The sequence below is a fragment of the Budorcas taxicolor genome, chromosome 25 (assembly GCF_023091745.1).
Source record: "Budorcas taxicolor isolate Tak-1 chromosome 25, Takin1.1, whole genome shotgun sequence".
Taxonomy (NCBI): Eukaryota; Metazoa; Chordata; class Mammalia; order Artiodactyla; family Bovidae; genus Budorcas; species Budorcas taxicolor.
This window is the reverse complement of record NC_068934.1, coordinates 28,930,986-28,948,592: the sequence shown is the minus strand read 5'-3', so window position 1 is coordinate 28,948,592 and position 17,607 is coordinate 28,930,986. Positions and strand designations below refer to the sequence as shown.

At 48.9% G+C, this 17,607-nt stretch overlaps 1 protein-coding gene across 3 annotated transcripts in view; it reads right to left on the bottom strand.

The window, feature by feature from the left end:
* PKNOX2 (PBX/knotted 1 homeobox 2) overlaps positions 1-17,607 on the bottom strand; it is a 293,398-nt gene that overhangs the window by 227,423 nt on the left and 48,368 nt on the right. The window contains exon 1 of one of the 3 annotated variants that reach the window (XM_052662553.1): positions 17,353-17,382. The exons of the other annotated variants lie outside the window; for them this stretch is intronic. The gene's annotated coding sequence lies outside the window, so the exon portion shown is untranslated. Of the gene's footprint in view, positions 1-17,352; positions 17,383-17,607 lie in introns of those variants that run through there. 3 annotated transcript variants of the gene reach the window in all.

The window sequence follows — 17,607 nt, the reverse complement described above, 5'->3', positions numbered from 1 at the left end:
GAAGCAAGAGTTAAAACCAGACTTGGAACAACAGACTTGTTCCAAATTGGGAAAGGAGTACGTCGAGGCTGTATACTGTCACCCTACTTATTTAACTTATAGGTAGAGTACATCATGCAAAATGCCGGACTGGATGAAGCACAAGCTGGAATCAAGATTGCTGGGAGAAATATCAATAACCTCAGACATGCAGATGACACCACCTTTATGGCAGAAAGCAAAAAGGAACTGAAGAGCCTCTTGATGAAAGTGAAGGAGGAGAGTGAAAAAGCAGGCTTAAAACTCAAAATTCAAAAAACAAAGATCATGGCATCCGGTCCCATCACTTCATGGCAAACAGATGGGGAAACAATGGAAACAGTGACAGACTTTGTTTTCTTGGGCTCCAAAATAACTGCTGATGGTGACTGCAGCCATGAAATTAAAAGATGCTTGCTCCTTGGAAGAAAAGCTATGACCAACCTAGACAGCATATTAAAAAGCAGAGACATTACATTGCCGATAAAGGTCCGTCTAGTCAAAGCTATGGTTTTTCCAGTAGTCATGTATGGATGTGAGACTTGGACCATAAAGAAAGCTGAGGGCTGAAGAATTGATGCTTTTAACTGTGGTGTTGGAGAAGACTCTTTGAGAGTCCCTTGGACTGCAAGGAGATCCAACCAGTCCATCCTAAAGGAAATCAGTCCTGAATATTCATTGGAAGGACTGATGTTGAAGCTGTAACTCCAAAACTTTGGCCACCTGATGCGAATAACTGACTCATTTGAAAAGACCCTGATGCTGGGAAAGACTGAAGGCAGGAGGAGACGATGATTGGATGGCATCACTGCTTCAATGTACATGAGTTTGAGTAAACTCCGGGAGCTGGTGATGGACAGGGAGGCTTGGCGTGCTGCAGTTCATGGGGTCATAAAGGATCAGACACGACTGAGCGACTAAACTGAACCGATAGTGATGATTGTACAATATGAATGAGCTTAATGCCACTGAATTGTAAGCTTAAAATGGTTAAGCTGGTGAGACATATGCTCTGTGTACTTTACTACAATTATGAAAAAGAGGACAAGGGAGTGCAGGGCAGTGAGAGAGATCAGGGCACCCCAAGTCTGTGCAGCCACAGTAGGGGAACACAGAGGGACTGGGGCTCCCAGGCCAGTGGGCCAGCAGGGGAGGCAACCTTCCTATGGGAACATCTGATTCCAGGGTGCTGAGGCTAGACAGATGAGACAGCTTAGGGTGAAAAAGAAAAGGAACTGTTGGGAGGCTTCGTAGAGGCCCGGGCTTCCCTAGTGGCTTAAATGGAAAAGAATCCACCTGCAATGCAGGAGACCCAGGATCAATCCCTGGGGTCGGGAAGATCCCCTGGAGAAGGACATAGCAACCCGCTGCAGTATTCTAGCCTGGAAAATTCTCACGGGAGGAGCCTGGAGGACTATAGTCCATGGGGTCACAAAGAGTCGGACACAACTGAGTGCATGTCCCCAGAGAGGTTAAGAATCACTGGAGGGGATAATCGCTAGGCTTATATTCAACTACAAAATGCTAAGATTTTGAGAAATCTTGGACTAAGCAGCAACAAATCTTTGGGCCTCAAATAAGTCGAGATGCTTATTCCTGCCTTGCCTGCAACAGAGATACTGTAAAAGTGGAACAAAATGATGATATACTTAGAAAAGTTAAAATTATTTCCTTTGTGCAAATAAAGATGATTATTGCTGCTGTTTCACGGAAAGCAGAGGCAGTTCTGGGCCAGGCACACAGGTGGAGAAAGGAGGCCAGCTCGTCCAGGTCCTGAATCCTCAACAAAGGGTATACAGTGACCGGATGGGATGCGCTGCAGGGCAACTCTCCTTGATAGGAAATGAAGGCCCTCGATTCTTCTTGTGGAGAGGGGTCTCAGCCAGAGAGAAAAGTAAACACAGCCTTCCCAGGAGGTCCAGCTCCAGACAGAGCAAAGGCGTCCCTTGTGCCAACAAGCCCTCTTCTTGCATCTGGCTTTACACTTGGGAGGAAATTTTCAACTGGGCGAGTGGCAGGCTGAGGAGGCGACTGGGAGAAGAGGGCAAGTGGAGGATGGCATCCACCACCAGAGAGCAGGACCCGGATTGGAAACCTGGGTCATGACGAAAGCAGGGGCATGGGAACCTGGGGCACCAGGGCAGAGGGAACCTGGGCATAAAGGAAGCGCCAGCCAGGAAGAGCAGCCCAGAGGCAGTGTCAGAACCGCACATGCTTAGACCTGGATGGGACCTTAGAGACATCTATTCTGACTCCTCTTTTCACATGTGCAGGAACGGGTTGAGAGAGGGGCAGAGACTTAGCAGGGAAGTCAGGCCAATAGCTCCCTTCATTCCTTTATAAAATGTGCTTTGCATATCGGAGGCTTCCCTCTGTCAGAGATCAATAATAGAGGGTGGGGCTTCCCTGATGGCTCAGTGGTAGGGAATTCGCCTGCCAATGCAGGAGACTCAGGTTTGATCCCTGGTCTGGTTGGAGAAGATCTACAAGCCTTGGAGCAACAAAACCTGTGCGTCACAACTATTGAGCCTGTGCTCTAGACCCCGCATGTCACAACTACTGAAGGGCACGCCCTAGACCCTGTTCTCTGCAATGAGAAGCCTGTGCACCACTGGCAAAGAGCAGCCCCTGCTCACCCAACTAGAGACATGCCCACAAAGTAAAGAAGACCCAGCATAGGTCTTCTTTAGCATAACTAAATTAACTAATTTTTTAAAAAGGGTGGCAGTTTTAAAAATGATGATGATAATAAATGGTGAATCAGCTCCCTGCCCCCAAGGAGCCCAGCGTAATGAGAGAGACAGACTAAAGGGTGAAGGGTCGAGGATCCCCCACTCCAGGCAGGTGCATCCAGATGGGGTGAGGTGGGGACTCAGCCACTCCCTCTCAGACCAGTCAGTGCTAGAGGGAGTGGGAATATTCCCTCTGAGGTCAAGCCAAACCAACAGTCCCTTGCATCTCACAGAGGGGTACCCACCATGGCAGCCACGGAAAGGAGCCCCGAGGGTCCAGCCCTGCTATTAGAGGCCATGCTTGGCCGGACAGCCACTGGTCCCAGGAACCAGACCTCTCCAAACTGCACTTCCAGTCCATCACTTCCTAACTCGCCATGGGGCCTGGTCTTGGATATTGTTTCGTCAGTAACATGAGAGGGTTCCAGCTTGTTCAGCTGAGGGTAGGCAGATGCGCTCGGCACAGCTGATGATGCTGAATGGCTCTGGAGTGCTGATTCTCTGCAGAGCGGTGGCTCCATGGAAGAGAAGCCAGCCACTCTGCTCGTGTCCCCACCTGGATCTTCAGATCGCAGCAGGATGCTGAACGAGCATTTGTTCCCAATTGTTCTTAGCCACTAATTTGGCTCCAGGGGATAACACCAATCTGAGAACAAACGGAGTAGGAAAACTGTGCCTTTCCTGAAGGAGGCCCAATTCACCGTCAACAGGGGAGGGTCTGGGAGATTTCCTGAGTTTGTCAAACTCACTCACACTCACCCTCAGCCTCCTGAGCAGGCCTGGCCGCCTCTCTCTCCAGCCCGGAGTCACCCGGCTGCCCTGCCATCTGCCATGGCTCACTTGCTCAGGGCCCCTCCGAGGTGCCTCCAGCAGATTATTCTGAGGGCAGGTAGATAAAATGAGATTCCTTGCTAGCAGTAACTAGCCAGAACAATCTCTCTCCCGAGCCGCTTACAGTCTCCACCTGCCACCTGCCAGCAAAAGAACTGGTGAGCATCATAGGCTGGCTCAGGCCATCCTCCCTAGGTGCCGAGAGGACCACTGTGGCCCTCTCCAGGTAGGACTTGCTTAGAAGGCCCTCTGTCGGGCTGCAGCAAGGTCGGCTTGGGATGCCCCTCCCAAGAGACACAAAAGCAGCTCTGTTTCTGGCGAGTGAAGAGCAAGCACCCTCCAGGGGTAAAGGGGAAGGAAGAGCTGGTGAGCAAGGCCCCAGCAGCAGATGCTTTCTCAAGACTGATGGGCAGAAACCCCTGGAAACAAGAGGCCCTGCTCGTCATGAAATTGCCTCCTTGTGGCTTAAAATAACTGAATCAGAGAACGTTCCCTGAGACGCTCTTGAAAGCAAACTGGTAGATAAAATACCTTTACCAACCCCTGCAGCAGACAAGCCAGAGTTTCTATGACAAAGATACCTTCTTCACCAGCATGTGGCTTAGCTCTTCAGTAACCTCATAAATTCAACATAGTATGAGAACACTGGAAAGTAAACAATGTTTAAAAAAATCTCTGAGCAGTCAAAGGACATGTTGCAAAATCTTTGCACTAAAGTCTATGAACCTGAGTCATAAGAAAACTTCCTTCATTTGTTGTTTTTGTCGCTAGGTTGTGTCTGACTCTTTGCAACCCGATGGACTGCAGCATGCCAGGCTTCCCTGTCCTTCACTATCTCCCAGAGTTTGCTCAAACTCATGTCCATTGAGTTAGGGATGCCATCCAACCATCTCATCCTCTGTGGTCCCCTCTTTTCCTCCCGCCCTCAATCTTTCCCAGCATCAGGGTCTTTTCCAGTGAGTCAGCTCTTCTTATCAGGTGGCCAAAGTATTGGAACTTTGGCATCAGTCCCTCCAATGAGTATTCAGGCTTGATTTCTTTTAGGATTGACTTGTTTGATATCCTTGTTGTCCAGGGGACTCTCAAGAGTCTTCTCCAGTACCCAGTTCGAAAGCATTAATTCTTCGTATGCATTTTTTATATGCTCAGTTATCTGAACCCTTGAGCCACAGCTGATTAGAAGCAAAAAATGAAGAGGGAGCTTGGGCTTTGCCAGAAGACAGGTTGAGGGGACGGAGGATTGAGCAAGGAGAAAGCTAAGGGGAACCTTGTGAATTACCACGCAAGTTTCAGTCATGTTCAGGATCATTTTCCAAGTTAGGAAGGGGTCCACCGATGACATTTAGAATATCTTTGGAGGACTTTCAGGAGTAAACCTTTAGCCATTCAGAAACCCCAAATGAGTCTCCTTCTAGATGTTTCCAGGTTGCTGGGTTCTTCCTGTAGGTTGTCTTTTTTTTTTTTTTAACCAAAGGAAAGCTTTACTTCTGTTTGAGATGGACTACTCTTGATCTCGCTAATGTATTTTTTTTAATCTTTTTACAAATTTTATGTGAGTACAGTTGATTCACAATGTTGCGTTATTTTCTGCTGTACAGCAAAATGAATCAGCTATACGTATACATGTGTGCTGTGCTTAGTTGCTCAGTGGTGTCCGGCTCTTTGCGACCCCATGGACTGCAGCCCACGAGGTGCTTTTGTCCATGGGGGTTCTCCAGGCAAGAATACTGGAGTGGGTTGCCACGCCCTCCTCCGGAGGATCTTCCCAACCCAGGGGTCGATCCCAGGTTTCCTGCATTGCAGGCAGATTCTTTACCATCTGAGCCACTAGGGAGAATACTGAATACTGAAGAATACTGAAGTGGGTAGTCTACTCCAGGTTACCCTGGATTTGCAGGCGGATTCTTCATAGTGCCCCTCTTTTTTGGACTTTCTTCCCATTTAGGTCACCACAGAGCACCGAGTGGAGTTCCCTGTGCTATACGACAGGTCCTCATTAGTTATCTGTCTTGTACATTGTATCAGTAGTGTATACATGTCAGTCCCCATCTCCCAAGTCATTCCACCCTAGCCTTTACCCCCTTAGTACCCATTCATTTGTTCTCCCCATCTATGACTCTATTTCTGCTTTGCAAACAAGCTCACCTGTACCATTATACTAGATCCCACATATGTGCGTTAATGTACAATATTCGTTTTTTTCTAATTTCCTTCATTATGTACGACAGTCTCTAGGTCTACCCACGTGTCTGCAAATGAAACAGTTTTATTCCTTTTCATGGCTGAGTGATATTCCCCTACATTACGTGCCACATCTCTAACCATTCCTCTGTCGATGGGCATTTAGCTGGCTTCCATGTCCTAGCTATTGCAAATAGTGCCGCAATGAACATAGCATGTATCTTTTTGAATTATGGTTTTCTCTGGTATATGCTCTAGAGTAGGATTTCTGGGTCACATGGTCGTTATATTTTTACTTTCTTAAGGAACCTCCATACTGTTCTCCATAGGGGATGCACCAATTTATACTCTCACTAACAGTATAGGCCCCTTTTCTCTACATCCTCTCCAGCACTTTTTGTTTGTAGATTTTTTTTTTATGATGGCCATTCTGACCATGAGGTGATACCTCATTATAATTGTGTTTGCATTTCTCTAATAATTAGTGATATTGAGCAACTTTTCGTGGGTTTGTTGGCCATCTGTATGTCTTTGGAGAAATGTCTGGTTAGGTATTCCACCCATTTTTTGATGGTTGTTTGTTTTTTTGATACTGGGCTACATGACCTGTTTGCCTGTGCTGGAGAGTAATCCCTTGTCAGTGGCTTCATTTGCTATAAACCACAGACCTATAGGTCATCTTGAGCTTGTTCAGAAGCTGCTTGTATTCATTCCTGGTTGGCTTATTCATTCAGTCAACAGGCATTAACTCTCTGGATGCTGGAGTGGTCCAACAATGCATAAAATGAGATGAAGGCAAGGGTGGCTTTGATATATTACACACACACACACACACACACACACACATGCATGCACACCAGGGGCACTTATTATGCCTTAGATGCTCAACAGACACATGTCGTACAGATGTAGAAAACACATCTGTAAAGAGGATAGGCAAGCCAGTCACACCATCCTTTGATCCAGTCGCTAGCTACTCAGATGAGAATCTTGGTGGGGAGGGGCTGTAATATTTCAGGACTCAACTAAAAATGTCATCTGATCAAAACTTTAAACTGCTCCACCAAGAAAAACAAAAAGACAACACAGCATCGGGTCTGGAAAAACATGGAACAGACTTTCCAGTTCATCTTAGAGAAAGCAGTTGCCCCTCGGTGAGCCTGGCTTCCCCATCAACAAAACAAACAGTTTGGAGCCATCAATGTCTGAAACATTCCCAGCTCCCTAGTCAACAGGATCTGAGTTTTATGCAAGGACTGACCCACCCTGCTTGATTTTTTTTATTTTCACCAAAGCTTTGGAAGGAAGGATTTTGACCAATAGTTATGGCCTCCAGCCAATCATCCAAAAACATGTGTGTTTTCTTCAGAGTCCCTTTAGATCTCTGCCCCAGGTGACTAACCAGAGAGGACAGCAAGTAACTCTTCATCCTCTCCCCAGTCCCTCAGACGGCAGGCAAGGGGACATGGCGCTGTCATCATTTGGGAGACAGGAAATCTTTATGACACTCACAAGGGGTGGTTGGGAGAGGTTGGAATTCGGGCAATGTGTTCTGAAGAATTCGGGTTAATAATTTATATATGCGTTTCTTAAAAAAAAAAAAAAACCATCTTTTGAAACAAATTACACACAAATTGTGTGACATTTGAAGGAAATTTGCCAATGTTGCTCAGTGAAGCATAATAAATATATGCAGCTAGCTCATAATAATAAGTTACTTAAACTCAGGGCACTAAATGATTTATTAATTGTCTCCTAATCCTTTCCAGCTACAATGAAAACCAGGAGTGTGGCCATATTTCACATACCAGTTCATAATGCTTCCGACGCCAAACAACAAGGCTGCCATTAGCTATCTCATCCATTTTTCACTCTGGTCCCTGACTCTGCAGATGGGCCTGGAGCACGGCTTGGAGGAGGGGACTATCACTGTCAGCAAAGGAGCAGATGCACCCCAAAGACATCCCAGCCCACTGACATCTCCCAGGGATGTCCACTTGGCCTCGAGTTCTCCTCCCTGGGGTCTGCTTCCTGCCCATCAGCACTGCCGTCAGTACACGGTGCGCCTGTGTATATTAGTCCTGGAGAACACAGCACATTGTCTCCTGGGATGCCCAGCACCAGGCTCATAGCCCTGAGTCTTCTCCAGCAGCAGAGAGTGAGCCAAAGTGATCAGAACCATGATGGGAAATAGAACATCAAGACCTGCCCTTTCTCGAGAACAGGCTGACCCAGTGGGGAATGTGGATTTCTGTTGTCAGGTCCACTTCTCGGGCCTCCTCCCCACCCCTAGTGCTCCAGACATTAGCCTCTGCTTCCTGGGAAACTCTGACGGTTGCCCAGAGCCATCTGCAGCCTCAGTTCTCTCTTGGGATTCACACCCACGTGGCTGCACTGACCGTGTGTCTGGCAGGAGGAACATCACCAGGAAGCTAGAAGTCTAGCCAGATACACTGCTGGTGGATGGACAGCTAGGACAAGGTAGCGTCCCAGGAACTGAGTGACTCGAGAATTGCAGAGACTGAGTTCAAGGGGTGAAATGATTCTCCAGGCCACCCCGCCTCCCTCAACATTGTGTTCTTCTTTTTGTTTAGTCTCTAAATCGTGTCTGACTCTTTGTGACCCCATGGACTATAGTCCACCAGGCTCCTCTAGCCATAGGATTTCCCAGGCAAGTATACCGGAGTGGTTGCCATTTCCTTCTCCAGAGGATCTTCCCAACCCAGGGGTTGAACTTGCATCTTATACATTGGCAGGCGGATTCTTTACCACTGAGCCACCTGCGAACCCCACCCCCAACATTCTTCTCTCCAATATTCCCATCTCAAAATCTGCCACCAGGTACCGGCATCTGAGAAGCATCTTCCATCCTGCCTCTGCCCTCTTTCTCACTCCCACACCCAGTCCAGGGGACTTCACCCCACAAGCACACTTCTCGGATCTATCTCTTCCCATCTCCACTACCACTGCATAATTTAGAGCTCAGGGGTGAAAATCATCAGCAACTCTTACCCAAGTTTTGAGGGATATCCTCAGAGTTTTTGTTCTATTTTTTAGCAGGTAATATGTAACCTGATTCAAAAATCAAAAAGCACATAAAAGTTTACACTAAAATGTCTTCCTCTCATCTCTGTCTCCCGCTTGCTCAAGCAAACACAAATGTAGATTCTTGTTTTCCCCTTTTGTGCACACTTTTCTGCATCTTGGTGGATTTTTTTCTTTTTACACAATGTATTTTTGGAGATCTTTCCATATCAGTACAAAGAGAGCTTCCTTCCTTATTCCTTTTTAAAGACATATTATTCCACTGTCAGTATAGTCTATAAAGTAGCTAATTGGTCCCCAAATAACGGACATTTGGGTCTTTTCCAATCTTTCACTCTTACAAATGATGTTGCAAGGAATAAATAAATAAATGCATTTTTTTTTTTAAAAAGGGACTTCTCTGGTGATACAGTGGCTAAGACTCTGTGCTCCCAATGCAGGGGGCCCAGATTCCATTCCTGGTCAGGGAACTGGGTCCCACATGCCACAACAGAAGATCTCAAATGATGCAACAAAGATCAAAGATGCCACATGCTGCAAGTAAGACCCAGCACAGCCAAATAAATAAATATTTTTAAAAAGAATAACTTATGCATATGTCATTTCATATATGTGCAAATATATCTTTAGGATCAATTCCCTGATATGAAATGGCTGGTCAATGGAAATATGATTTATAATTCTGATAGCTATGGCCAGATTGCCCTCCAAGCATAGCTGTACTGATTTATACTATAAGTCAGCCTGCTTCCCCGAGACTTGCCAATACAGTGTGACAACACACTTTTGGGATTCTTGCCCATTTAAAAGATGAATGAATAATGCTAACTCAGGATGGTTTCAGTTTGCATTTCTCTTATTATGTGTAAGAGTGACCATCTTATATATGTTAAGAGTCATTTGTATTTCCTTTTCTGTGACCAGTCTGTTAGAATTATTTGCCCGGTTTTACTAATGGGTTCTATTTCGTTGTTGATTTTTAGGAACTCTTTGCATAAGAGAGAGAACAGACCTGTGATTTGAGTTGCAAAACTTTTCTCCCAGTTAGCCATTTGTCTCTTGACTTTGCTTTAGATATTTTGCAGGTGCTTCCTAAAATGTTTAGGTTCAATTCTAAAAGGCCAGCAGCATCCCCTCTCCCATTTGTCGCAAGCTCTGTGACTCCCCACAGTTTTACAGTTGACTTGCTTCACTGTTTTTAAATGTGAGCCAGGACATCAGTGTGATGTCTGAAACTGCTGCCATCATTGTGTGACCCAGAGGGAAGCTGGTCTGAAAACAGCTGATATATAGAGGGGGAGAGAGAAAGAACCTGGGGGCTTGTGGATGTCCTTGAGTCACTGAGCTTATCCAACCCTAGAGCAGTCCTGCTTCTGAACTTCACAATGCATAAGAAAATGAATCCCTTCCTGTTTAACCTACTTCGGGTTGGATTTGTCACTATTAGCAGCCAAAGGCCTTCTGACCGATATACACCTTGAGTGTTCTAGCAGAAGTCTGATCCCTTCCAACCCACGCCCACTGCTGCCGAGGCCTGTGTTCTAGAATATTAACCTGGCAATGCCCTTGCCTTATCCTAATACATCCCAAGGCTCCCATCATGTGCAAGATGCGATCCAAGTGCTGGAGCACTCTGTCTGTAACCGGCCCTTCCTCCCGTCCTGCTTCTGCTGCCTCACACCTTCTCCCTCCGTGGAGAGACCATCCCTCCTTCTCCTGATCCCCAGAAGAGTCTGTTCTGACATTACCTCCCCCAAGCAAACTGCACACCAAGTCCCTGTCCCCACCCCGTCACCAGCATGAGCTTTCTCCCAAGGCTGCACTCACCTCCTGGTCTACACTTCTTTCTACGTGCCCAAGCCCCCACCCTGCTCATGCCCTGTGAGCTCCTTGAAGGCAGAGCGATATCAGGTTTATTCTGCATCTCTAGCTCCGGATTCTGCACGCGGCAGGCATCCGAGCAGTGCCTGCAGACCTGAACAGAGCTCCCTAATTTCATCTCACCTGTCCCCCAGATGTCCCCTCCCATCTTCTTCCTACCCAAGTCCACGTCACTGTAGAGAGAAGCTAAAAGAAAGGTCCCATCAGAAAGGGAAGCAGATGACCTGTTAAACCACCAGATTAAACCAGGCCGTTTGCCCTGGGTGTGGGCACCATACTTGAGGACACCATACTTGAGGGTGATTGCAGCGCATCACCCCCACCGCACCAGGAGGTTGGGGCTTGGGGCTGGGCTCCAGCCACTTAACCAGCTTTGTGAGCAGAAAAGTCACCTAAGCCCTCTGTGCCTCCGCCTCCTTATTTAGGAAGGAGAGATGAGATGAAGATGACCCGGCTGTCATCAATCAGCTCACAGAAACTGCTCGGTGACGAGAGCCATGATGGCTCCCCCTTAGAGCTGAAAGCAGCCCCCGGAGAGTGAGGCAGACCCCAACCCCTCACTAGGAGGCCACTTTTCTAGTTCACACACCATCCTGGTGACCGCAGAGCAGAGCTATGTTTACGGGAACAAGAGGGAGAGGAGAGCACGGGCGGCCACTGGGCACTTCTGTGTGTGGCTTGTGCCTCGTGGTGCCTGTGTGTCCCCACATGCACATCACAGCCACCCTGCAAGGTGGTGCTTTCTGTCCAATCTAGAGAGCGGAGCTCACGAGAGCCAGACAGCTTGCCAGAGTGTCCCCAGCAGGAACCCGGTGCAGCGGGGCTCAGGACTCAGCACAGCACTGTCCAGCTCTCACACCTGAGTTCTCCTCACTGCCTTGTGCTATCTCCACACCACGCGGAATGAGGCCAGCCTGTCGATCCAGAACTTGTGTTCCTGCTGATGAAATCAGAGGTGGTGACCAGGGAGAGGGGAGGAGAGAGGGGTCCAGGCGTGAGAGACAGGGAGACGCGAGGGTGAAGGAGAAGCTCTTAGAAAAGATTTCTCCCTCGTCACCAGCATGCCTTTGCTTGTGTGTGCATGTAAGACTTCGTGTGTGCCTTTGTGTGTGTCTATGTGAGACCATGTGTATGACTCTGTGTGAGCATACGTGCACACATGTATATGACTGTGTTATACGTATGACTCTGCACCTGTGTGTGCATGCCTGTGTGTGTATCTGTGTATGTAAGACTCTGTGTGTGCTTCTGTGTGTCTATGTGAGACCATGAGTATGATTCTGTGTGTGCATACATGCACGTGTGTATATGACTGCATGTTATAAGTGTATATGATGTGTTAAAAGTGAATTCGACTCTGCACGTGTGTATGTGCATGCCTGTGTGTATATAAGACTCTGTATGTGCCTTTGTGTGTGTCTATGTGAGATCAAATGTATGACTCTGTGAGTACATACATGCACACGTGTATATGACTGTGTTATACATGAGTGTGACTCTGCAAATGTGTGTCTGCATGTGCATGCCTGTGTGTGTATTGAAGAGGGCTGAGGGGAGCCTGCACAGACTGGCCCCCTGCTTCCTTCCATGCCAATTCACACTCAGGCCACAGCAAGCCCAAACCTGCCCCCGATCCCCATGAACTCTGCATGGAGGCAGCAGCGGGAAGCTTCACTTGTTAACTCGCCTCTTCACAATGTCCCCATGTCCCCAGCAGTGGCAACCAGCCATGCAACAGCAACCAGCCATTAGCCCAGGGGTGACCCAGCCAGGCTGCCAAAGGGACAGAGGAGGCAGGGAGTGCCTTCTCTGGATGGACCTTCCCCAGTCTGGACGCATCATGGTCCCTCTGGTCAGAGAGGACTCTGGGGAGGCCCTTCTGCCCACAGGCCTCTCAGTTTTCAAAGATGTTCAGAGCACAGAGTGAGACACACTCCTCTTTCCAATCCATCAATCAGCGGCCTGGCCTCCAGCTGGGAAAGGAGTGGGGGGGAGGGGTCCCAGGAGAGGAGGCGGCCTTGGTTCCCGGCCAGCTCTCTCAGGACCCCTTGGCACCCACCAGCACTGCCCCCAAGTTTCTCTTCCTTTCTGCCCTTCATTCCATCTGATGCTGTCTGTGGGGGAGAAACATGCCCAAGGTCATCCGGCCTGTTGGGAGCAGACAGACTAGGAATCCCAGCTCTCCCCTCCCTGGCCCCCACTGCCTGAGTCCTCTGAGCTCTGTCTGATGACAGTCACAATCAAGGATTTTCTCTTTGAGAAGGGTGAAAGAAGACAGTTTGATGGGGCCTGGACCCAAAGCCAATCCTTACCCTTTCCCCAGACTCCAGGGGAGAAAAGGAAAAAAAAAAAACATCCCAGCAGATGAGGCAGAGAGCCCCATTGTCTGCATCTCCAAACCCTGCGAGGACCGGTGCCCCCAAACCCATTCAGAGAGATGCCAACACAGTTGATTCGAGTCAAAAGGCCCTTCTTTAGTCATTCTCCCCAACTTCTTTGGAAAACAAGATGCAGAAACTAAACAACTAAGCCTGGAGTGTCACCACCTAGGCCTGAGGAGGAAGAATACCAACCCTCTTATAACAACCGGTCTTATGATGTCTTCAGAGATCTTTCACCTCTGTCCTCTGGGTCCGTGAATTACAGGCTCAAGGACAACAGAAGTTTACTTCCTGGCTCAGACTCTGCTTTTCTACAGGGCAAATTCTGCCCATTTTACAGGCAAGGAAAGTAAGGCCTGGAGGATTCGGGATCTGCCCCACTGGACCACAAACTGCTGTGTCTGCGGAGATCCTAACCCATGGTCCAGGGCTCTTTGCATGGCCCCCAGCTTTTCTCTGACTCTTCGTAACCTTGATCAGAAAACCAATTATCACCACACCAGCCCCCAAGCCCTGTCTTCCTGGCAGGAGGAAAACAGTCCCCTAGTAGCAAGCTGATATTTGGACAATCTGCGAGCCTCCCAACTGCTCCGGAAGACCCCGCCTTCCCCTTCCAGGACTTAGCGTCCTCGCTGCCAAAACAGGGGGAGCGAGCTTCCAACAAAAGTTTGTTTTCATGGAGATTTTATTTCCTTCACAGAGGCTCTCCCTTCACAGATTTCTCTTTGTTGGAGTTTGCATTCAGAAGTCACCAGATACACAGCCCCCTGACCCTTCAAGCCCTCGGGGGATCTCACGCCTTTATCTCTCCTCCCAGGCCCACAGGCTGCCTGCTCCCCACTGAAAAGGCCCTTTGAGCCCCTCTAGAGAGAGAGGGGCTCTTCAGATGGACCGAAGCTTCAGGGGGACTGAGTCCTGCAGTCAATGATGGGGGAGTCAGGAGAGAAAGAGAGGGAGAGGAGGAGGGGGAAGAAGGGGGAGGAAGGAGAAAATGGAGCGGGGAGGTGGAGGCAGGGGCACTGCCTGTCTCAGACTGTCAGCAACTAAGCACAGCCCTGCATCCATCGGGCGGTGGCTGGGCTCCCCGAGGATGTGGGTCTCCCAGACCACCTGCAGGCCTTGGCTCAACTTGCACCAAAGCAGGGACAGCTCCGGTGAAACTCGGAAGGGGATGACATTTGTCCTAGCTGGGCAAGCCTTTGTTATTTGCCCTTTTGGGGCTCAGCTACCCTCCAGGGCACACAATTTAGAGATTCTACTCTGGCCATCTCTCTGAGCGAAGAAGAAAGGGGCTGACAACATGAATCCATGCTTCATGGGCAACCCTCCCGATGTGTGCGGTCAAGAGAGAGGAAAGAGAGAGGGAGTGAGAGCAGGAAGAAGAGAGAACCAGGAGGGTAAACGCTTAGCGCTGGGGACCAAATTGCTCAAGGTAGAATCACAGGTTCAAGATGCGGGTGGGATGCAGAGGGAGCAGTGAGCCGCGGCCACTGATGGAGCCAGCCATCCTCAAAGGCCTCCTCTGGGAGGGTGATGTCACACGCGTGGGCAGGAGGGGCAGGAGGGCCAGGAAGAGCTGCGTCTGATTCTCTACTTATGACTTGCTCACTTTGTGATCATGGACAACTTATTCCATGCCTTTGAGTCTCATCTCCATCGTCTGCTCAAATGGGGACAACAGCATTTCAAGGGCGGTGGGAGGACAGGCAGCAGACGCCTAAAGCCAAGCAGGGGACCCCAGCACAGAGCCCCCCACCACTGTGAGGACTGGGGTCGAGCTGGACAATCCACCCTTCTCTTCAGGTCTCCTCTGTGCCCTGCTTCACCCTTGTCCCAGACTCCCTGCGGTCAGCAGCAGAATTTTATTTTGTTCTTTTATGTGGTTTTTTTTTTTTTTTTTTTTGACCGTGCCACACAGCAAGTGGGATCTTAGTTCCCTGACCAGGGATCAAACCCACATCCCCTGCACTGGAAGTGCAGCGTCTTAACCACTGGACCTCCAGGGAAATCCCCAGACAGCACAATTTTAAATGTTTAAGTGTCTATATTAGCTTTTATCATAAAGGCACAATGAAAAGAATTTACAGAGCACTTTTCAAAACTATGGGCTTCCCTGGTGGCTCAGTGGTAAAGAATCCGCCTGCCAAGCAGGAGACATGGGTTCAATCCCTGGGTTGGGAAGATCCCCTGGAGAAGGAAATGGCAACCCACTCCAGCATTTTTTGCCTGGATAATCCCATGGACAGAGGAGCTTGGTGGGCTACAGTCCCTGGGGTTGCAAAGAGTCAGACGTGACTGAGCGACTAAACAGCAACAACAATTCCTTTTCCTTTTCCAAACTAGTATCTCATTTGTTCCTCAAATGGTCCTATTCTCATTTAATAAATGAGAGATAACTGGGAGTCAGAGATATGATGTGACTTTTCCAAAGCCACGCAATAGGTCAGCAGCACAGGTAAGACCAGCCCAAGCCCAGGTGGTGTCCAAGGCAGACACGACTAAGAAGTGTCACGCTGGACAGGACAGGGAGCAGGGACTAAGGGGAGGGTGGATCTTGGGGCTTCTGCTGGAAGGGAAACCACGAAGGATGACAACTTTCGGAAGCTGGAGGATTCTAAGCAAACCTTTAAAGCCTGGATTGGCAAAACCAGAAACTACGAGCAACGCAGAGGGATGTCTGTTGGACAAGGAGACAGGAGAGAGCAGCTTCACATCATGTCCATGGCCTGAGCAGGAGTCCAGGGAAAGCTGTCCACTACATCTGGGACATGAAGACCCATGAGAAGGGGCCCTGGGCCAGACTGGAGTGCAGGAGACTGACTAGGTGGTAGAACCCAGATCAGTTAAAGTCCACTTCCCAAGGCCAAGCGAGTACTAAGTGTGGACCCATAATTACCCACCCGACCGTAGGACAGACAAGCCTGGTGGGCTATAGTCCATAGGGCCCTAAAGAGCTGGGCACGACTGAGTGGCTTAACACACATGCACGCACACACTGTAGAACGTGTGTCCGAGATCACCACCATATGGTACTGAACAGCAGTGGGGAGGAACCAGAGAAAGCTCTGGGTCCTGGTCTAATTCAGACCCACCAAGAGGACCTTCAGCCTCGGGGCTGGCTTCCCGGCTCCTATTTCCCCTTCACGCATGCCTTCCAGGAAGCTAGGGACATCAAAGATGGGTATGACGTTCCTTCTCGTCCCCCTCTCTTCCCTTTCTGTTCAATGGAGTCCCCTGACAGCACTGAGCTCTTGACCAGCCCTTTACGAACTCCTCCTTAACCTCCTGACTGGTTTTGCCCCAACCCCAGGGCCAGGCCAGGTGGAGTCACATTGGACTAGAAGGATGACTCCTGGCAGACGGTCCAGTCAAGGATTCTGGGGTCTCAGGTCCGTAATTACCAGCTCCAGAATATAGAAGACTGCCTCCTCCAGAACACACAAGACAGCCTACACTCTTCTAGACTGATCTCCTGCTTAATTAGCTGCAAAGGAACTCTTTTAGAGGGAAGATGAGGAGTCCCTCCTGGGTCTGGGGAGGCCGCCAGTCTTATTGTGAAGCAATTTCAAACCGTCTCCTTTTGCTTTCAAATGTACTTAATCAACACGAGAAGGACTGTGAGGGCTGGAGCTCCTACAGGTAGACTGAACAGAGAAGAATAAGGTTCATAAATAATTTAGCATGCAATCCAAACAATTGTGTGTCTTTTTTTCTTAAAGTAAAAGGCCAGGTCAAAGAAGTGGAGCTGTATAGGAAACCAAAACCACTGTAACTTGTCCCAAATATAGAGTGTCCTCAGGTGGGGTTTATTTTATTTTCATCTGTGATCTGACCCTCAATACTCTTTTTCCCAGCCTGAGTCCCTCCCCCATCCTAGAGGCTGAAACCAGCAAAGGGGTCAACACCACAGAGAGACAGCTGATATAAACAGCTGCACCCCACCTCCCCTGCAGGCCAAATCGGGCACTGACAGTCTCTCCTCAACAGCTGACTCCAGCCTGGGCAGCTGGGCCTGTGGTGGGAGCTCTGAGAGAAAGGGAGCAGGCCCATGGGACCCAGGCAGCATTCCTCACGCCTCAACTCAAGTGTCACCTTCTCAGGGGGGCTGTCCTGCCTCCAGCATAGACACAGACATCCCAGTCACTCCCCCCTCTAGACCTGTTTTGTTTCCCCTGATGAGCAAATATTACTGATTTATATTATATTAGATAGATTTTTTTAATTTTTATTTTGGCCATGCCATGCACCATGCAGGATCTTAGTTCCCCAGCTGGGGATCCAACCTGTGCTGCCTGCAGTGAGAGCGTGGAGTCTTCACCACTGAGCCAGCGAAGAAGTCTCAAGATAGCTGTTTACTGTGCATCTCCCCCAGCAGAATTTAAGTCTGAAGAGGGTAGAAATTAATGTGTTTTGTTGACAGTTGAACTCTAGCACCTAGAACACTACTTGGCACATGGTAAGTACTCAATATATATTTGTTGAATGGATGGATGGATGGATGGATGGATGGATGGGTGGGTGGGTGGGTGAATAGATAG